This window comes from Chrysemys picta, chromosome 1 (assembly GCF_011386835.1).
Source record: "Chrysemys picta bellii isolate R12L10 chromosome 1, ASM1138683v2, whole genome shotgun sequence".
NCBI classification, from domain to species: Eukaryota; Metazoa; Chordata; order Testudines; family Emydidae; genus Chrysemys; species Chrysemys picta.
Window position 1 is genome coordinate 240645394 of NC_088791.1, and position 20380 is coordinate 240665773.

Genomic DNA, 20380 nt, shown 5'->3' on the forward strand with positions numbered 1-20380 from the left:
CCCCGCTGGTGTGTACTAAAGGTTACATGTCAGCAATAGTGCTTTTGGAAATAATACTACATTAAAACACACTAGGGGACATTACAAAGAGATTACTCATTACAGTATCATGGAACTTCAAACAGCTCCAGTCCACAGCTCTAGTCCACTGTTGTGTTGTGGATGTCACGTTGCTTGTAGGTACGCCTTCTGTTTTGGGGCATTTATTAATTTCATTTTTGATTATTTATTTTTAGCAATTTTTGAGGTTTATGTAGAAGTCCAAAAATCGGAGATTTTCAGAGGTTCCTCTTCCTATATACTGAACTGAGTAATGTATATAATGTATATAATGTATATACATTGTCATTACAGTATATAGAAAGAGGAAAGCCCAAAAACCTAATTTTGGGACTTTTACATAAAACTCAAAAATTGCTAGAAATAAACCCTGAAATATTAAATTAATAAACCCCCAAAAACAAAATCCATACCTATGAGCAACATGGCATTCACCCCAGAACACTGGGGTGGACTGGAGCTGGCTGAAGGGGACAGGTTTCAATTTCATGATAGAGATGTTGCCAGTAGAATGTATGCTACTGTGTCAGAACACATCGGGGCTAGTGATCAGCAGTGAGTCGAGACTACAGGGCCTATAGAAAACTAAAAGACAAGTAAATGTGATATATGCTGAAATAGCCCTTTTGTAAGGGTAAATTATCAGTGCATCAGTGCATACTCAGGCAGCCTGTGGGGAGGGATAACTCAGTGGTTTGAGCATTGGCCTGCTAAACCTAGGGTTGTGAGTTTAATCCTTAAGTGAGCTACCCAGGGATCTAGGGTAAAAATCTGTCTGGGGATTGGTCCTGCTTTGAGCAGGTGGTTGGACTAGCTGACCTCCCAAGGTCCCTTCCAACCCTGATATTCTATGATCCATTCATAATTGTGGCCACTGTGCAACCAGTTCACATCATAGTGCTGAAAACTTCCTCTTTAGCATTATTCTAACATCTTTTTGTTGGTTAATAAAGTCAAGGAAGAGTTTAAACCAATAGTTTTCTTGTTTCCAATAACTTGGTGGCCTCTTCTTTATGTACCCTGTGTATTAGACAAATATAGTTAATAGCAGCCAGACCTGATTGGCTGACATCTGTTTCTTTACAGGATTTATATTTGCCAAGTAGCCGGACAGCAATATCCATTTAGTATTCATGGAAAGTACTTACAGAACAATAATGACAATAATTGCTTCTGATTCTTGTGTTTACAACACTGCCAAAGTATCATTAGGGCCTTATTTATGGATAATAATGCTTATTAATCACAATTATTTGAATTTTGGAATGTATTAGATTAATATTCTTTTGTATTTCAGTTCTGTACTAATGCTGTGAAAGGCATTTATTGCGTGCAACTCATTGGGAATGCTTATTTTGGAAAAGTAAATCATCTGAGCAATTTTCAGGTAATAGATAAAGAAATGATGTGCATATCACAGTGAGCACAGTGAGCAATGGATACCACTACTAAAATCAGCACCTGTGGACTAAAATCAGGGACAGACTCTGAAAAGAAAATACTCTGAAAGGGATACTGATATTACTGGTTAGTTTGCTTTTAGAAATCCTATTGAATAGAATGCTTTTTATTGTTTTGAATAAATATTTTCTTTTTTGTCTCTCTTTAAACTCAATCTTTAGTAATATATACTATACTGGGGGAGAGTTTTTGCATAAATTCTAAGATTCATGGACACTTGAAAGGTTGCTAACATAGGAAGTATAGTATAAGAAAGACTTAATTTTGGATGTAAATAATTTCAGCTTTTATAAATCAGTGTCTGATAGTGCTGGAATAATATGATGAAATGAAAGCGTAAGAGGAAATGACAGTTGTAACAAGAGAAAACATAACCCTAAATCTAAATATCAGCTGCCATATATTCATATTCTCCTTTTGTCCTTCTGTAGTACTTACAATTCTGAAAAAACACCAAAGCTACTGTAGTACCAAACTCTCGGATTTTTGGTGTGCGGCCAGCTCCATAAATTTGCATTTAAACAAATAAAATCCAGAACAGTGTCGTATGTCTTTTTTTCCTGAGATGGTTCTTCAAGCATAATTTAAAGAGGCACTGTCAACTTAAAAATCACATTTTGGTCTGATTTTTTTCCCCCTGACTGTTGATGTAACACTTATGATTACTATCACTGAAAAAGATTACAGAAACTATCTTCCTATATTTTATTCAGTTTATTTACTTAGTGCTTTTTGTAGCAATTTGTGCATAGTCAGCTTAACCTGTATAGTAGGTCACTTCCCTCTGTTTTTTGTGATTCTTTTATTCAGCACCCAAAACATTTTTAAAATAACTGTAAAAGCACAAAACTAGGGAAATTGGGAGGAACACTTAGGTCTGGTGAAGTACCTGAAACTACACTTAACTCATATATTTAATATTTATATAAGCTGACAGTGTCCCTTTAAAATGTAAGTATTTCACCTATTAATACTTTGGCTGGCTTTATGAAATATATTTATAAAACACATGCATATAGGTTTACCGAGAATTTCAAAGCATTAAGCAACAGTCCATGCTGTATATAGCTGGATCACTATTAGAAGAATCAAAGATATTTTTAAAATATTTTATAAGAGATGAGCCCAAGTAGCAAAGATCAGGCCCAGATCTGGAGTGAAGTTTTACTAAGTTCAGTTCCCAAAGAACTATCCCACTGCTCAGAGGAGGGAGCAGGTCTGTAGTTGTAAGGCCTGGTATTATCCTTTGCTTGACCCATTGTTATAGACATAAAAGAAGTTCAGATCCAAATTAATAGCTGGGTTTCCCCAAATTCTGGGATGTTTGGCTGAGGGGCTTTGACTAGGCCCATCTCTAATTTCTACTCATGAATATCTGACAAAAATTGTTTCAAACATTGATCGTGTTACTGAAGGTCTTTGACTAATGATCAATCACCTTTTTTAGTTCTTCTGATTCTACTGTACTAAACAAAATTCCATAATGTCAGGATTTGAATGTTACATGATTAATTACAATGGTACAGTACGTGACATCATCTCTTCCTCACTCTTATTTATTGCCCCCCTACAGAAAGTTTAGACTGGTGGTTAGAATTCAGTTTATTACATTCAGAAATTTGTCCTTCCTCGGAGGCCCAGAAAATATACTTCTTAGTATTTCCAAATCATAGCACGAAATCTGAGGAAGAATATAATACTAAGATCTTAACTTGTGTAACCTAAAATGGCAGCACTGAAAGCATAACTCACCATATGCAGCTTTCAGTCTCCCTGTATTTAATTGTATTAAAGTATTTGTAGCACTCATATCACTTTTTTTTTCAAAATGTTCTTAGTGTTTTAGGGACTGTTCCTACTCTCCCTACTGTAAATGGCAAAACTACCAACAGTTATACATGAAATTATAGTACCGGCATTTACATAATTGGGAGCAATAAAGAACCTTTGTGCATGGGGTAAGGTGATTGTTTTGCGGGAGAGGGTGTTATACTACTGCTTTCTTCAATATTCAGTATTCCTTTTATCCCGAACATCCGCTACAGAAAGAAACCTAAATTCCAAACAACAATCTTTAGCCCAGATTTTCAAACCATCACACCAAAATCTAGGTGCCTTAATCCATATTTAATTTCCTGTGGCCTGGTTTTCAGAAGTGCTGAGCTCCCACAAATCCCACTAAAGTCAATGGCAGCTATAAGTGCTCAGCACCTTTGAAAATCAGATCACTTGCATTGAGGTGGGTTCCTAAATATAGATTTAGGAGCACCCAAGTTTGAAAATGTTGGCCTTAATGCACAATATGAGGACCTGATCCTGCAAACTCTTACTCACATAATCAATGAGACAACTCATCTGAGTAAGAGCTTGCAGGGCCAGATCTCAAAATAGTGCTAAACTGTAAACTGCAAACCTACCTGCTTACATTAACAGTGGGACTGCTACAGGTTAAACTTTAGGATTTAAGGGTACTGAAAATCTAAGACCAATGTAGAACAGTTTTGTCTGAGTAATTTGTTCTCTAATAGTATTATTGCAACTACGATACATAAAGGAACATTTCAACATGAAGCTAGAAAAGACCTAGCCACATAAGTAAGTTTGAAAATAATCTTTTTTTCTTGCTTTATTTTACTTACTATATTTCTCAGTGAAACTATATTGTGTCTGCCTGTCTTTAGTGTAAGCTTTATTGTCAAATTGTAATTCTTTTTGCTTTCAAACTGCATGATTATTCTGTATTTATCCCTCCAGATACATAATGTGAGCATTTCTCTTCCTTATTTTTATATCATTTATAGCTACTATAGTTTTGAATTCATAGCCCCACTTAATTAATTGGCTTTATAAAGGCTTCTTTTACATATTTGAATGGAATTTTTGCTCAGCAAATTACATCTCTATATAAAACAACATCTTTATTAAACTGTAAGAAAAAATTAGGAATAAAAATAAAACCATACGTCACCATCTGATATTCTATCAACCAAAAAGTACACTCTTGTCTACATCTAAATATCCCTATAGGTGTTATATATTTTTAATACATTCTATATATTTTGTATTTTTTTTTCTCTGTTGTAGCATGTCTGATTTCTTTCATTCCAAACTTTTAAAAAATGTTAAGGCACCAACCATGGGAGTAGATTGAGTATGATTTTCATTATAAGTTCAATAATTATCCTTTAAGCATGACATGAATATCCCATTGTTTTAAAAAGTTTCTTCTGGAATAAACAATTATGATTCATATTGGTATAACAAAATTTAAAACAAAAAAAAGTGGAAACGAAAATGTGTTTTTATAGAAAAGAAATTCACGTTTAAACAAACATGGAGGAAAGGGCAAAACTGTTTAACAATGGATTTTTTTTTCTATCAGAACAGATTAGAATTTGAAATCTCAATAGCAAGATTTAAAAAGAGATTGGACATTTATATAGAGAAGACAACACCAGACAGAGTTATCATAATTAATAACAAAAAAAATTGGAAGAGATATTAAACATCGTGAGTCAGGGCTTTAGCCCATCTCTAACTAGTAAAGTTCAGGAAGAGACCTAATGTGGGGGTAGATTAACCCACATCTGCCTATCACAAGGTTCATCCACTTTCCTCTGAAGCATCTGGTTGACCCGTCAAAGACAAGATATTGGACGATATGGACCTTTGGTCTGATCCAGTATGGCAATTCCTATGTTTTTCTGTCCCTAATGGGAACTTCAGTATTTCCTAATTCTTGTCAGTGTCTTGTGTAATTTGTAAGGTAGAAAAATTCTCACAATCATCTGGATCCAACACCACTTTCTGATCTCTAACTCTTCGAAAAAGCTTAACCCTGCATTCCTTACTTAGAGGCAAATTCTGCTTGCCTTAGTTGTTGAAGCCGAAGAGAATTTTGCTTGATTAAAGTGAGCAGGATCTGGCCCTCATTTCTCATGCTGGAATAATTGTTTTTGACTTAACTGGGATCACAATATGGCACTCAGACCTTACTCCAGCAAACTTCTCATAGATTTTAATGAGAAGAAGATATGGCCTTCATGACAACCACATTATAACCCCACTGCAGTCAATGGCATTTATGTCAGAGTGAGGATTGAGAGACAGATCCTGCTCATTTTATTCAGGCAAAACTCCCATTGGCTTCAAAAAATACAGTAAGCAGAATGTGGCCCTAGGCAAAAAATATAGGGTTTATCTTTTAGAAGAATTAGATATACATGCTCATTTGTGCTAGATCAAAACCAGAAAGTGTTGAAGTCAAATGGAGCTTTGCATGAAGAAGGACTGAGGGCCATGTCTTCATCCCACTGAAAACATTCAATGGGACCACAATTTGGAGTTGGAATACAGAATTTGACCCTAATACAATCCTGCCAATAGCTTTTATTGTGATAATTTTAATATTGTAGTATTTTTAAAAAAATCCAATGCCAAATGTTACATGATTTGCTTTAAGCAAAAGCAAGTATATTGTACAGTTTACTATTCTAATCTGCATGAATTTTAAAACCAAATATGATTATTGTTGTGTTATCTGTCTTCATGTTTTCTATAAATGTCCCTTTATGGTTTTGTTTTTAGTATGTATAAAAAAAATGCAAGAATTATGGAGTATGTCAATTCACTTCATCTCATTAATCAGCTACTTGATAATGTTTTTCTTGCAATGTAGTGGAAAGTAAAAGGAAGATTCTTTTTTAAAACATCCAAAATTAAATTCCTATTCCACAATGTTTATATTTCATGTGCAAAATTACCTGATATGTTTAGGTATCTGACTTCAGTTCTTTAATAAATTGCTTCATTGGCAAAATGTTGCATTTAAAATTTAGAATCTAAAATGAACTACTTACGTTTTCTTGATATGAAACAATTTTTAAGTTCACAGTAATTTTAAATATGACGCATTTAAAATATTAATATTTCACATGTATTATTCACTGACTTCCAGGTGTCATAGCAAGTTAGTGACTCTTCATATTTCAAAGGAAGAATTGTTTCTTTTTTCAATACTAATGTTCTATTAATTCACTTTGTAATATCACTCCAGTTCAGGCAAACAGAATTGCACTAAATTACTTATGCCAAAAATCATGCTGAAGTTGCTGACATTATATAAAATTTCATTTTCCATTACTATTTTATATGGTCTTATCTTGTTAGTGTCTTTTTCAAGTGCAATACATGGCTCTCATTAGTTAGTTTTAGAAACACAGGTATATACATGAACATTTATATGTTGAGATGAGAGTGCATGTGGATATATATTATACATTCTATCAGTTAAGTGGATTTTACAGAGTGAAACTTCCAGTAAATTACATGTAAATATTCTTTATGAACATGTTGGTCTAATTTACAGTTTCTTTGGTGGAGCATCAACAGATCCAGTTACTGTTTTTTTTTTCAGTAACTTAGTGTGATTTTCTGTTCCAGCATGTGTTTTAAAATATATAAAAGGCAAATCAACTGAGAACTTTCCTGTTTATAAAGGCCTAAAGGCAAACAGCTTCCTCATCAAGCCCAAAGAAAGGCAAAAATTCTGGATGTGAAAAGAGAACCTATTTATGACCCTGTAACATTCATATTCTTCATATAAAGATCACATGGCTACATAACTATCCCCAAAGATATGGTGGAAAACATACCTGGAGATGCTGAAAAGCTTTAATCAGTGAATCAGCAAATAATTATCAAATGCCCTTCAGCAGTGAGATAATTACAAAGCACTGGATCCAGAATAGTGAACAGTAGTGAAATTACTTATAAATAAATGTAAGGATCTAAAAATATACATGGCTAGTTGTCTAACCAACTCTTTCTGAATGTCATCAAAATCAAACCTTGCTGTAAGTAGGAATGCAGTTCCAAGGTTATTCATAACTAATCTTCAAGGAAGACACATTAATATATATATTTTAAGTATATGCTCTGAACTTTCAGTTTTGCTACATTGTTTAGTATAGTACAGGTAAGGTCTCCCATATTGGTTTAATTTCTGCCACGTTTTCAATTTGGAATTTAATAAATCTGAACATTTCCAAAAAAAACCCCACTTGATCCAAATCTTTTAAAATAAACAAATAAACCCCTTCTCGTGTGTGACCACAACAAAACGATTTAGATGACAGTAAGACAGTAAACAACATGAGAGTCTCTGGGTCTGTAGTATGGAACAGTCTTCTATTTCTATCAATTCTTCAGACGCCAGGATTTTGACATACAAACTAGACCCCCAACTCCAAATTAACAACAGAAGTAAGACACCATCATATAGACATACAAAGTCAAATGCTCTCTTTTCTGTCTAGCCCACCTAAAATATTAAAAGAGCCAGAACAAAGCAAGTGCACATCAAGCTAGAACCAATTAAGGAAACGAAATGTATTTACAAACACACAGGGAGACAGAGGGAGACACACACACACAACTTACTGAGCATACTGGAAGGGATGGATTTTCTCCCCCAGTGATACCTACCTTAGGAGTGCTCGCAGGAAGGCACTGGGTTAAAGTGTAATCCCCTTTGATATTTTTGATCCAGTTTCACGCGGAGTAGCGGGGGAGGGAGAGGAAGTAAAGAGAGTGCAAGAGAAAAATCAAACTTGGGTACCAAATTATAGATCAGTTAGTGGCGGAGGGGGGGGGGTGAAAAGACATAATTAGTGACAGAGTCTGGACACCCCCCGCTCCCCCCGCACTGGGGGCTGACTGAGTGGGCAAGGGAGGCAGGGCGGTGAGCCAGGCGAGCTGGAGCGGTGCAGGGCTACCTTCCCCCCCCCTTCCCACCCCTCAGCCTGAGCGCAAAGCTACAGCGCGGCAGCGGAGGAGAAGCAGCAGCCGCAGCTACCTGGGAGCAGGCGGAGCCGTCGTGCGCAGCGCGGGGCTGGGCGAGCCGGAGGGGCCGGCCCGGGGGAAGGGAGCCGAGGGCTGCAGCCAGTCGCTCAGTGCGGCCAGCCGGTCCCCTGGGTGCCGCAGGCGGGCGGCGCTCGGCTGCCGGAGGCGAGAGGGAGCCGCGCAGGGGCGGGGGAGCGGGGCTGTGGGTGTGCGCGCGCCCCGGGGGCTGCTGCTGCTCCCTCCTTCAGCCTCCCCCCGCCCGCTCTGCCTCTCTCGCCACGGCCAGCGGCTCCCGTTTGGCAGCGGAGAGGAGCGGGACTCGGCAGTCGTCCCCCCGCCCCACGCGCCCGCCCCAGTCCTAAGAAGATGCACTAAAAAGCGGGGAGGAAGGGGCTGGGGGGGGGGGCGATTGGGCTCCTGCAACTGCACCAGCCCAAGTGGGAGCCAAGGCTGGAGAATCGATTGCGTCATTTGGGGGGGTTCCCCCCTTTTTTCTTCCCCGAGCCGGATTGATCTACCTGCCAGTCTGTGCAGCTCTCCCCATCCAGGTGCCGCTGCTGCGCCGGTGTCAGTCCGTCCGCAGGGCTCGGGCGGGGGGAGTGGGGACCCCGCGCGGTAGGTGGCTCGGGCGGGGGGTGGAGGGGGGCAGCAGCCAGCCCTTGTCTTGCGAGGCTCCGGGAAGGGTCAGGCCGAGCCGATGAAAGCAATTAAGACACATCTGCTGTGTTTGCCTTTCCGCCGTCCTCCTCCCGCCTCGCGCCCGTGTGAGCCGTGAAATGCTGCCAGCTGACAGGCGGCTTCGCTGCTACAGGATCGCTTGCGCCGCGGTGGATCCCGCAGCAGCACATTTGGTCAGTGCAGCTTGGCTTCAACGCACCCCGGCAGACTAAAAAAAAAAAAGGAATTCATTGGTGCTTGGAGGTTGCTATTTTAATTGCAGGGTTGTTGTTGTTGTTTTGTTTGTTTGTATGTTTTTTCAAAAAGTGGCCCGTGTGCTGGAGAGGGGGAAGGATGCTCCCTGACCCATCTCCTGGTGCCCAAGGCGTGTGTTGAAAGTGTTAGCCGTCCGCTTTTGCATTGCACGGTGGGGTTCATTGAGCCCACTGTCGTTTCCTCCTACTTCAGCTACAAACAAACTTTTCTTCTGCAGAGAGGAAGTAGCTGAGGCTGAGAACCTGAAGGTAGCGAATCCCTAGCGGCTTCCCTCGAGCTGCCCTGACCCCAGCACACAGGCGAAGGAGCGGTCTGGAGGGCCTGTTTATAACTGACCGGGAGTGTAGCATGCCGTACATTTTAGACAAAATAACAGCCTCGGGAACAATTCCCCTCCCTCCACCAATGGCTGCTTATCCCGGCATTGTTTCCTTCTGTAACTGATCCTCTCTAAGAATGTTTAAACTCAGCTTCAACCATTCAAGTCTTTTTTCCCCATAGTGTCAATATTAAAAGTGTACATTTCCCCTAATGAGATGCAGATCATGAGAATCTATTATTGGGGCCCATTTTGACTTCAGATATATGAGAGAGAAAATCCACTATCTAAATGAGTTTATTATATCGATTCTATAGGGTAATAGCCTATGGATGTTGCAAATAGTAGGGGGTGTTTTGTTTTTCATATGGTATATAGTGAAGAGTCTGTCAGACTATACACTGCTTGATCTTTTATATATATAATATACAATATTTCAGACACACACGCTGATGATACCTTAGGTGTTTGAGGGTGGGGGACACAATATCTTATACAGTTGAAGTTTTTATCAGGCAGAGCAGATTACTTTAAGCGTTCAATTTCTCAGCGATCCAATTTTATTAGGATTTACTGTCATTTGTGTTGTGCATCCCTGGGGAAATAATGCTTTGATTAATGTAATCCTGGGCTGGGATCCGCCACATGCCCCTCTCCCCGGAGAAGAGCCCTGTTTGACAAACAAAAACAGAGCAGCAACTATTGCAATCTGCACTCACCTTTAGAAGGCACAAAAAATCCACCCCTCTCTCGAATACAATAGCAGCATTTCAAAACAATGTGAACTCTGATTAATTTACTCTGAATGCTCCTGATTCAGTGTGGGCTGTCCAGTCCAGCCCTCAACCTCAAAGACAGCCCAACGGATGCTGCTCTGTTCCCCACAGAGAAGCAAAAGCATCTCTGGGAAGCCTAGTGCCTCTCTGTAGATCTGCCTCTCCTTGGTCTCTCAACATTTCTGCCTCTTTGTTTCCCACTGCAGGGCTTGCTGCAAACTGTTTTCAACTCTCCTCATTCAATCCAGCAGCCAGAGGCCTATGAAGCTCTGTCATTTCATGAGATTCAGTCACACATACCTGAAGCCATATATACCTCTCAAACCGGGGCAATGGTAAGCAAACCACAACAAAGTGCTCTAAGCCGTTCAAAGGGGAGGTAGTGGGTCCCCAGAAAACAGCCTTGTACAAAAGATCTTGTTAAATAAAAAGGAAACAGTCCACCTTTGTTATTGTTTAAATATCTAGATTTTTTCTTTTGTTTTGGAAAGTGCTTTTCTCCCCCAATGCGGAGCAATATACTTTTAAAAGGCCTAATGAAATAAGCAAACCAAGATCAGAACTAAACCTGCTTTCCCTTCCTTTATAACAGTAGGTGAACTGGCCTGTAGTCCCCCCACATCCTGAAGCACAATATGGGCAGCTGCAATGGTAGTGCAGTGTTTATCTTATTCCACTATAACAAAGCAGGTCTCGTGGTGCCTGAAGAGGAGATCCAGTGACAAAGGAGGGCTCTGGCTGCGGTTTTGCCACTTTATTCAAAGTCTGGATTAATAAATCCAGGCTAGGGAGGAGGGCTCTCAAGCCTGAAGATAGGGGATGCGATTTGCACCAGGGTTTTCAATAAGATGCCAGCATCTCTCTCATGTTTACCCAATGACCGCACTACAGTGACTCAGCATTTACGGTTTCTTTAGGTGTTTTTTTTTCCCTCTTCTTTTCTTTCCTGGTGAAAAACGATGCAATTACATTTCTGCATGCTGATCTGAGCGTTCGAATAACAAGCTTTAAACGCGTTATCAGACGCTTGTTAAAGGGAGTGGGGGTGCTGAGAGAAGAGAGAAATGCTGTATTTTTTTAGAAAGAAATTTAAATTAAAAGCAGCTATAGAAAGAGATCGGCTGCAGCTCCGCTTCAATCAATGCACCGAGGCAGATTAGGAGAAAGTCTCTCGTCAAAAAGCGTAAATCACGCCAGGGAAAAGTTAGTTAGCATTCATTCCTGTCTTTTGCGAGTATAAAATGACTTTCCTGAGTGAATCCTGGGATTCACTCAGTTTGCCTCACATCCCTTCCTTCAACAGTATAAAATTGTTCTTTACATTTTATTTTTAAAAAGTGGATCTTTAATAAACCACTGTTTGTGGGCGTGTTTGTTTGATCGTTTCAACCAAACAGTATAAAAGCCCCCAAACTCACCATTGCTACTATTGTTATGGTAGGTTCCTTGCTTCAGAGATTGCAAAATTGTAGTGGGAAGTATACAAATCCATGTTAGGAGCTCAGAATCTCCTCCTTCACAGCTCCATCAAGCAACAAGAATTTTTAAAAAGTAGGATCAGAGGGTTGAATTTAGGGAGGGGGTTGCAAAGAAATGATGAACGATGTTAACTTTTGACTGTAGGAGTCATGATAGAGTTGAGTGTAGCTTCAGGGAAATAAATCATTTAATCCCAGAGCTACTGAAGTCCCCTTTTCAAACATTTTGAGGCTTGAAATCATGCTGCTGTAAAAGCGACTGAGTACTTAAAAGTATCAAACATCAAGAAATGTAGATATATTAGGAATGGATCCAAAATGAGAAAAAATAACCACGCGATCAGGAAAATATCAACCAGATTATATCTCCCAAGGAAAACAACAACAACAACAGCATCAGCAAAAATGTAGCTCTTGCATTCACTAAAGGAGAATAGACAGCATGTGCATGTTTGTGTGAAATGCCAAAAAGAGCAGCCTTAAGCTTGACCTACTGCAATCTGCACTGAGCTCCTCAGACAATAGACAAGTTCAAATGTCAAAAAATCTAATAATAAAAAACAGAGCTGCCAAACTGCACGAACTGTTTTCTGGTGTACCACAATTATTCACCCTCTTATCCACTAAGAGACTGCCAGTCTTATGCGCGTAAAAGAAAATCTATGTAATGCATATAGATTTTTTTAAAATGTGAAACGCGATTGAGATGGCCAGCAAGCAAATCAGAATATGTCTAATGAAAGCAGGGCTAAGGTTGCCACACAGCCTTTGAAAGACGCTAACTTGTAAATCCTTTTTTATGTTGCTACATGAACAATTATTCTTATAAATAAAAATCTACATGTTTGAGGAGCTAGGTTGTAACTATCTATCCGGAGAATTTTAAGGGAGGTGGTGACATTAAGTTTCATATGCAATGTGTCTACATGGAACTCAAGCCAGCAGATAGATTATTCTATTCATTTGAGAACTTTCATTACTATGCATGTTAGGTGCACCCTAAACACAATAGAGTATAATATCAGAAATGTGCTGTTCTAAACGTACGTCTATTTTTCAAATATATCTTAATTGTATGTGTAGTACTGTGTTATATTACTAATTTATTACAGAATCAGAAATTATTTATTACCCTAAACAATAAATAAGGTTCATACTGGAACCTGCACAATTAAATATATGGATAAAAGATCATCCTGCCTATTGTGTATCTCCTTGTTACTGTAAGCCTTTAGAAGTAATGTGTATATTTTCCTCTTTTCTCCAGATTGGCTGGTGTAATATCTCTTGTTCAGTTATCAACGCTTATATGAACTACTATATGGGTAAGGTTTAAAAACAGAGCAAATCACATTATCCAGGAATGCTACAAATCTGGAATCCAGTCAACTCCACCTTTTCATCTGACTGCTGTATTATAAAGGAAAACATTTTACATATAGCATACTGTATATGTAGCATGTCTTTGTTTAACATTTTAATTTGTAAATGCTAATTAGGCAGTTGCTCTCCACAATTATATTATTACACACCTAATCATTCTCGAATATAAGTAGATGAATACTAAATACAGTAAATAGCCACTTTGTATTTCCCAATACCTCGGCACTGTTCTTCATTTTGCAAATGAGTCTTTCCGGACAAAATAATAATAATAAAAAAAACCTCTTTGTAGCTTTGTTTTAATTGTCCTGGTACTTAAGGCATAAACGTGGCGTCACATCCAAATAATATCTTTAACGGCCAGCATGGAAAGTAACTCTATCAAATTAACTTGTTGCTCGTTTTAAGTGTTAATGTTTTCAATTTGCTTTTATTCGCTTCTATGTATACAGACAGCGAGTCATACAGGAATAAGACTGAGGAGTTGACCTACTAGAATTGTTTTCTTGGACTATAAATTCAAGTTGCATTTGAGGTAGAAAAAAGACAAAGCACGAACTGCACTAAAATGCAATATTTTTTCAAATATGGGATATTAACCATCACTGGCCTCTCTAAACTCAAAATCCCGTGGTCATATGTCCAAAAACTGTTTGATAAACAATGGTAAATCCAAGATTATGTGGTGACGCTTGTGAAGAAAATTGCACTCTAGATATGTACTCTAATAGTCTGGGAAATAGTCGTTGCTTTCTTTGGCAAATGCGGTAAGGTGGGAAGTTTTAGTCATGTAAATATCTCCATGTATTTTCAGTCATGTTCAATACACGGCAAGGCTTAACTCAGTTGTAAAAGTGAAGGGATGTGAACACTTTGCACATGGCAAAAAAGAGAAATGTCTATTTTTTCATTGTTTCTTTTGCTGTTTACTTCTCTCTATTATGTTTTTGACCAGTGACTTAGCTTTCCACCAGATACCACATTTATGGGCAATACTATTTCCAGGATTTAATTGGTCTTTATATTGTAGAGACAAAGAATAAAACTTGCAGTCACTCTGAAACTGACGAAGTTCTAGTTGGAGAGAACAACCTGTCTTTACCGCCTGGCAGAGATTGTTATGGTTATGCATCAAACGTGCGCTTGCCCCACCAGCGCTCCCTGGCACTTCCCCTTTTACAGGTGTTTAGCTGGTGCTAAAGGAATGTTAGCTGGCTGGTGTGCATATAGATATATACATATACAGATAGACCTTCATAAGAATAAACATATGTTATTATCAATAAAATCACAGAAGTAAATTGCTTACTTATGTGTCCCATGCAGCCACCTAGAAAAATAACTAACAGGAATGGGCTCCTTGAGCAATATGTTAAGACTATGTACAATATGTTTGCAAAACAACAGAAAATCTGAGCAGACACCGAAGTTAAGATTATTTTATGTCTGTAAATATCTACAACTGGAACTTCTTGTGTAGTTTTTGCATGTGTTTAGTGACACGGACTTCAGATGATCTAGATTGTTAACATAATGTTATTTTATAGCTACATTCGAGGTAGTGAAGTAATTGAAAGAGAGTGAGTGGCTACTTTATTGGGAACATTGCAGATACTTCTGAAGGTTTAAAATGGCAATTTAATATTACATGATGTAAAGACACCCTGGATTCTCTTTGTTGTATCTGCAGCGGTTTAAAAGCTTTATTTGGACAAAGTCTGTGTGATACATTAGGTTACCCTGAAATGATGTTTTTATTTATTTAACTGATTTCACTTACTTGGAGGTCTTAGCTCACTTTAAGATAATGCACCAAATTAACAACTTTTAGGATGGCTTTTTAACTATTAGACAAACTGTAAAGCCCAATGTAGAATCTTGTGTTTCTATCTTAGCGGTGTGACAGTTCTATTTGGACTTAAGTCTGTTGTATTTAGGACATAAATTTTCTCTAGCCTCTTTATCCACCCCACGAGTTCACTATTTTGATGTCACTATTTATATAACTATATAAAATATCATAGACACATATAGTTTGGAGAGGGCATTTGTTCCTCTGACAACTCTGGAGGAACAGAATTGTTGTTCAATGTAGTAGCGTTTTACTCACCAGGTTCTGAGCCGCATCAGTGCGCCCCCTGCTGACCATCAGTGCTCTCACTGAGCACTTCAAAAGTTTATTTTGTTCTGCAAACCGTATCATATAAAATTAACGACAACCAATAAAATTATCTTATATGTTTCAACTGTAAAAGTCCAAAACAAAATAAAGCTAGTTTTAGTGAAGCTAGAAAGCTCTGGTTTGGCTTCGTTCTCTTTGGCTGAACGAGGGTCCTTTTATCTAAAGCCCAGTGCACAAACATATAGCTTAATGTGACTAGTGTTCTTCCTTTTATTTCTTTCTCTATGGCAACCAATATGTTCTGCTCAGAAATGTTCCCCCATCAAGGAAACAAATGATCTTGAGGGAGCAGCTCTATACGGCATCTGTTCCAATGGAGAACACAGAGTTAACCCCAGTCAAAAGAGACGCTGAGCCCGTCATCAAGAAGTGGAAAATGAGCGATTCTTCTCCCCCAAAATTGAAACCTATACCTCCCTAGTTTTACAAGTCATTTTATTGATTTGAGTATCGATCGTTTCCAAAGAAGTAACTAATTCTAGGGAATTACAATGATCACGAGCTGTTGTGTATCCAAAAGAGCAAAAGAGTGCAAATAAAATAAAATTAAAATTAAAATAAATGAAAGTAATGCAATGGATATTTAAGCCTGGATAAAGTTTTCAGTAGCAGTATCTGGCCTACTAATTTCACCTTACATTATTTATCACATTATTTATCACACTCACCTAAACGCTGTAAAAGAGTTTCAGATCATTAGACTATACCTCTCAATTAGATGGGAATTCAGGGAAAGTGGATCTAGGGACAAGGAAAACTGTCAGAAATGAGAAACAAAGTGAAATCTGGTTTGTAATGCTCAAGCCACAATCTCCTTTGAGAATAAAATGAAGGGATGTCCTGGTTAGTTTTGATTGATTATACTCTTTCTGATGGACTTTCACTACAGAGCTCTAGATGTTGTGCTTAACCGTCTGTTCCCTAGTTACAATATTAACCCTGTGTGTGCACCATAGCTCTCCACCTCCTTCTCCTCTTCATCTTCCTCCCCCAGCACCAGACTGGTTTATTTCACTCCCCAGCTCTCAGCAGGTGTCCACTTCTCTACTTTTTGCCTTGCCCCTCAGCACACTACTGCTGTTCAAAGCTGATTTTCCCCAGTCCTCGGAAGAGATTCTCCTGAAGAAACATTTGAAAACAATAAATATTTATAATCCTTCACACTTTAGAATCCATAATATTTTCTAGGGCTTTTTTTCCCCCCTGAGTGCTACAATAATTAACAGTGCCCAGAAAAGTGAAGTAGTAACCAGAAGACTTTCCAGTACTAAAGAATTGCTTTACTGCCTTGAGCTTTGGAATGAGCTTTTTATGTAATATTTCACTAAGGCGTTTTTTTGTTTAGGGGGGTGGGAGGGCGCTGGTGATTTTTTTTTCCATTAAGCTTGCTTCCTTCCAGAGAGTTGCCATGGGCTCCCTGTCTTTTCCTAATCTTTTAAAAATAGATTCACATGACTTTAAATAAAACAAAAATAGAGAAAAAAATTAAAAACACTTACCGACCAGACTTCCAGGATTTAGAGGGCTTTTTTAAAAAATTGTAATTTTTTTTTTGTTTTAATAAGGTGACAGGGGAAAAACCATGTTCTCAACTCCAGCGAAACGATCCAGGCTAAGATTTTCCTTTGCACTGACTCCACTAAGCCCAGCTCTCCACTTGTCTATTATTTTCACCAAAATATATGAAAATTTATGCAAATGAAAATCAGCACTAACTGTTCTCCCCTTGTTATACTTTGGATTTTTTTTCCAGACAAAACAATCACACTCTGCAAGGGAGGGGGTGGGCGAGAGTTGAGGAACTAAGTTGTTGTTGGCTGTTGTTTTTTGTTTTTTGTTGTTGTTGTTGTTTTAATAAAACACAAAACTCCAACACAAGCTTATTTTTTGTTGTGCGTGTGTACAATATTTTTAGGATTTTTTAAAGAATGTAGATCTGTTTGCAGAGGCGCTATCACGTTTCATCAGGCCACCTGAGACGGCTTTTGAAAGCGTGTACTGTGAAATTCATAGCAGTAATTTAGACAAAATCCTCACTGTATATTAATGAAAGACGGCCCCATGGCACCGTTCCTATCCTCCCCATTCAGTGTAAACAAAACCACGAGACTCACTCGGTTTTTGAGCCTGATCCAAGCAAAATCGGCTGGAAAGGAAAACATGGGGTTCTGGCACTGACTATTCAAACGTCTGCACCTGGAGATCTCAGATTTATTCAATGAAATCTGTGTTAGATCTTTTATACATATAAAATGAAACCTTAGGAGGACGCATGGGAACAAAAAAAATCGTTACGTTTAGGGTTTAGTTACCATTACTCTTCAGATCTGTATACTTCACATTAATGGTTTTTCTAAGCCTACCTAAGATGGTATCTTTCACCGTGCAAGCAAGGACCTGGACAGGGTCCTAAATAAATTCTGCTAGTCTACAGTTAATCTTCAAATCACGCAAATGCTGCATACTTGCTATTGGGGATGTAGTCTGTGCTGGAAGATGAATTCAACTAGCTGAATTTTGTGGGAAATTATCAACTGAAAGAGGGGAGCGTTATGTTTCACATTTTAATGTAAACATAATGCATTTTTCTATCCATAGGCGCGCGCACACACACTATATGTGTATATGCATTATACATGACGGATAGGTAGCCTGTATGGATTACACAACACAAACACAATCATTAGTAAAGATGTGTTCCTTGAATGTCCGAATTGTGTTATTTCATTGGAAATCCCCGAGGAGTGTTCAATTTGCCCTTGTTTTGGTTGCCACTTTCTCTTTTTTCTTGGTTCACTGAGGTTGCCTGTGTGCAGCGTTTCCGCTTGGTCGCATCTCTCTCTCTCTCTCTCTCTCTCTCTCCTTCTCCTTCGCCCGCCCCCCTTAACTCTTTCAGCTGGACTAGAAATAATAAAACATTTCATACAACCAGATCGGTTTCCTGCGAAATACCAGCGTTTACAGAATAATAAAAAATAATGGGGGGAAACCCATATATATATATATATATATATACTGATATACGTATATCAGTAGGAAATGGGGACAGGGGATTGTTTAGTGGATCTAGAGCAGGATTCAATTTGGATTTTTTTATGATGAGGATTCAGGTTTAACATATTTTATAATAATGCACGTGGTCAGCAGCTTGAGCTGTTCTGTGTGGTAAAGGCATTTTATTGTGCATCCTCTCAAATATTGTTGATATTAAACAGTTCGGTGCAGCTATCCATATAAGTGTCCAAAGACGTATGAGCTGCATTCTAGTTCCCATACATACAGGGGAACTCAGAAACTAAAACAAAGAAGCGTGTGGCTGATTGCATGTAATTAAGAGAATAACTTGCCATGTTAGCTTCAGTCTAAGATCTGGTAAGAGATCATGACGGTGGAGACTGGCCAAAAACCTTAGTAAATCTTAAAAAGATATTAGCCCCCGCACTTTGCCTTTCTGACATATGCAGAGAGAGATAAATGGAATACAAAACTTTGAAACAGAACAGGACGCTTCCTTCTGTAGGTGATGACTGTTTGATTTATGTAGACTGTAGCCTATATACAATGGCTGCTTACAGATGATGGGAATTATTCGCCTATGAGGAGACTCATGTGCATACAAGTAAAATAAATGCATTATTAGATAGTGTTTTTCTCTCTTCCCCTCATCTTTCTTTTCATTCCTTCCCTCTCCCCCCGCCCCCCCCCATGCCCAAGGGGTTTTTATTCTCCCTCTCCCCCCCTCCCCCACATGCCCAAGTTGCTCTGTGCTGGGAGAACTCAGATTTATCCGCTGGGCGTTAAGAGTTAAGATGTTGAGGGGAGAAGAAGAGGAGGGGCCGGGAAGGGAGCGGGGGGTGAGTGGGGGGGGGGCAGATTTCCAGCTTCTACGCCACTTTGCCTAAATTAAAAAGCAACCAATCGGAACGGCCGGAAGGGGGGGCCTCGCGTCCGGAGCCAGTCATTCTGGCTCTGTCAATCACGCAGCGGGTCTCCAATCAGCGGGGGCCCTCGCGCTCGACTTCCTTGTATTTGGGAAAGTGTGGTGGTGGTGGTGCGCGCGCTCGGCGGAGGGTAAACATTCGGCAGTCCCCGCGCTGTGAGGGAGGGACGGGGAGAGAGAGAGAGAGAGAGCTGTCAGGGAGAGCGAGCCGGTGGGGACGAGCCGCGCTGCTCTCCTCCCAGCACCACCCGGGCACGCTCTGCAAGCCTGGCAGCAGCCAACTTCCCCCACTGGAGTTAGTGTACCAAGGAGCCCCTAGATGCACACACACATACGCACACCTCTCTGCCCAGGCGCTCCTCCTCCCGCAGCCCGCTGCTGGAATTAACCACCAACCTTGCAAGGGAAGGAGAACCGTCTTTCAACCTCCCTCCTTTTTTCTTTTTTTTTCTTTTTTCTTTTTTTAAACTGCCCAAAAGGGGGGCAGGGGGGAGGGAAGATGTCTCACCCAGCCCGTGCCTCCAGCGAGAAGGCTCCAAAGGGACTTGCGTTTCAAAGGGGACAAAGTGCTCCTGCGAGAGCCCAACTTTGAGACATGCAGCAGCAGCATCCCCAGCACCGCCGCCACCATCCTCAGCCCAGGAAGTTTTCCTAGGACACCGACCAAACTTGGCAAGAGAAGAGGAGGAGGAGGAGGAGGCGAGAGCCAGGAGCCGAGCAGGGAGAGAGCGAAAAGAGGGAGCGCGAGAGAAAAGCCACCCGCGCGCACAAAGCCTTCCAGGAGGAAGGGGAAGAAAAAGTTTCGCTCCGGCAGGGGCAGGCTGCGAGGGCGAGATGTGCTCCTGAGGGAGTGACGGGGAGAAGGAGAAGGGGGCTCGTCGTTGTGTCCCCCCCCCCTCCCCTGTTTTTGAGCTTTGATTTTTATTTTTTTATTTTTTTGTCTTCCTGCAAAAAGAAGCAGCCCGGGCGTTAACAGGTGAACGGAGATCGGGGCCAAAAGCCAAA

General features: G+C 39.8%; 1 long non-coding RNA gene across 2 annotated transcripts in view; it reads right to left on the reverse strand.

Moving 5' to 3' along the window:
* Window positions 1-17076, reverse strand: part of LOC122174102 (uncharacterized) — a 29532-nt gene extending 12456 nt beyond the window's left edge. The window contains exons 1-3 of one of the 2 annotated variants that reach the window (XR_006175467.2): window positions 16935-17076; window positions 8883-9250; window positions 8008-8051 (exon numbers count right to left, since the gene is read on the reverse strand). This is a non-coding gene — a long non-coding RNA (uncharacterized LOC122174102). Of the gene's footprint in view, window positions 1-8007; window positions 8052-8882; window positions 9251-15363; window positions 15483-16934 lie in introns of those variants that run through there. The other variant, XR_006175473.2, reaches the window with a different exon arrangement.
* Between the last annotated feature and the right edge of the window lie 3304 nt (window positions 17077-20380).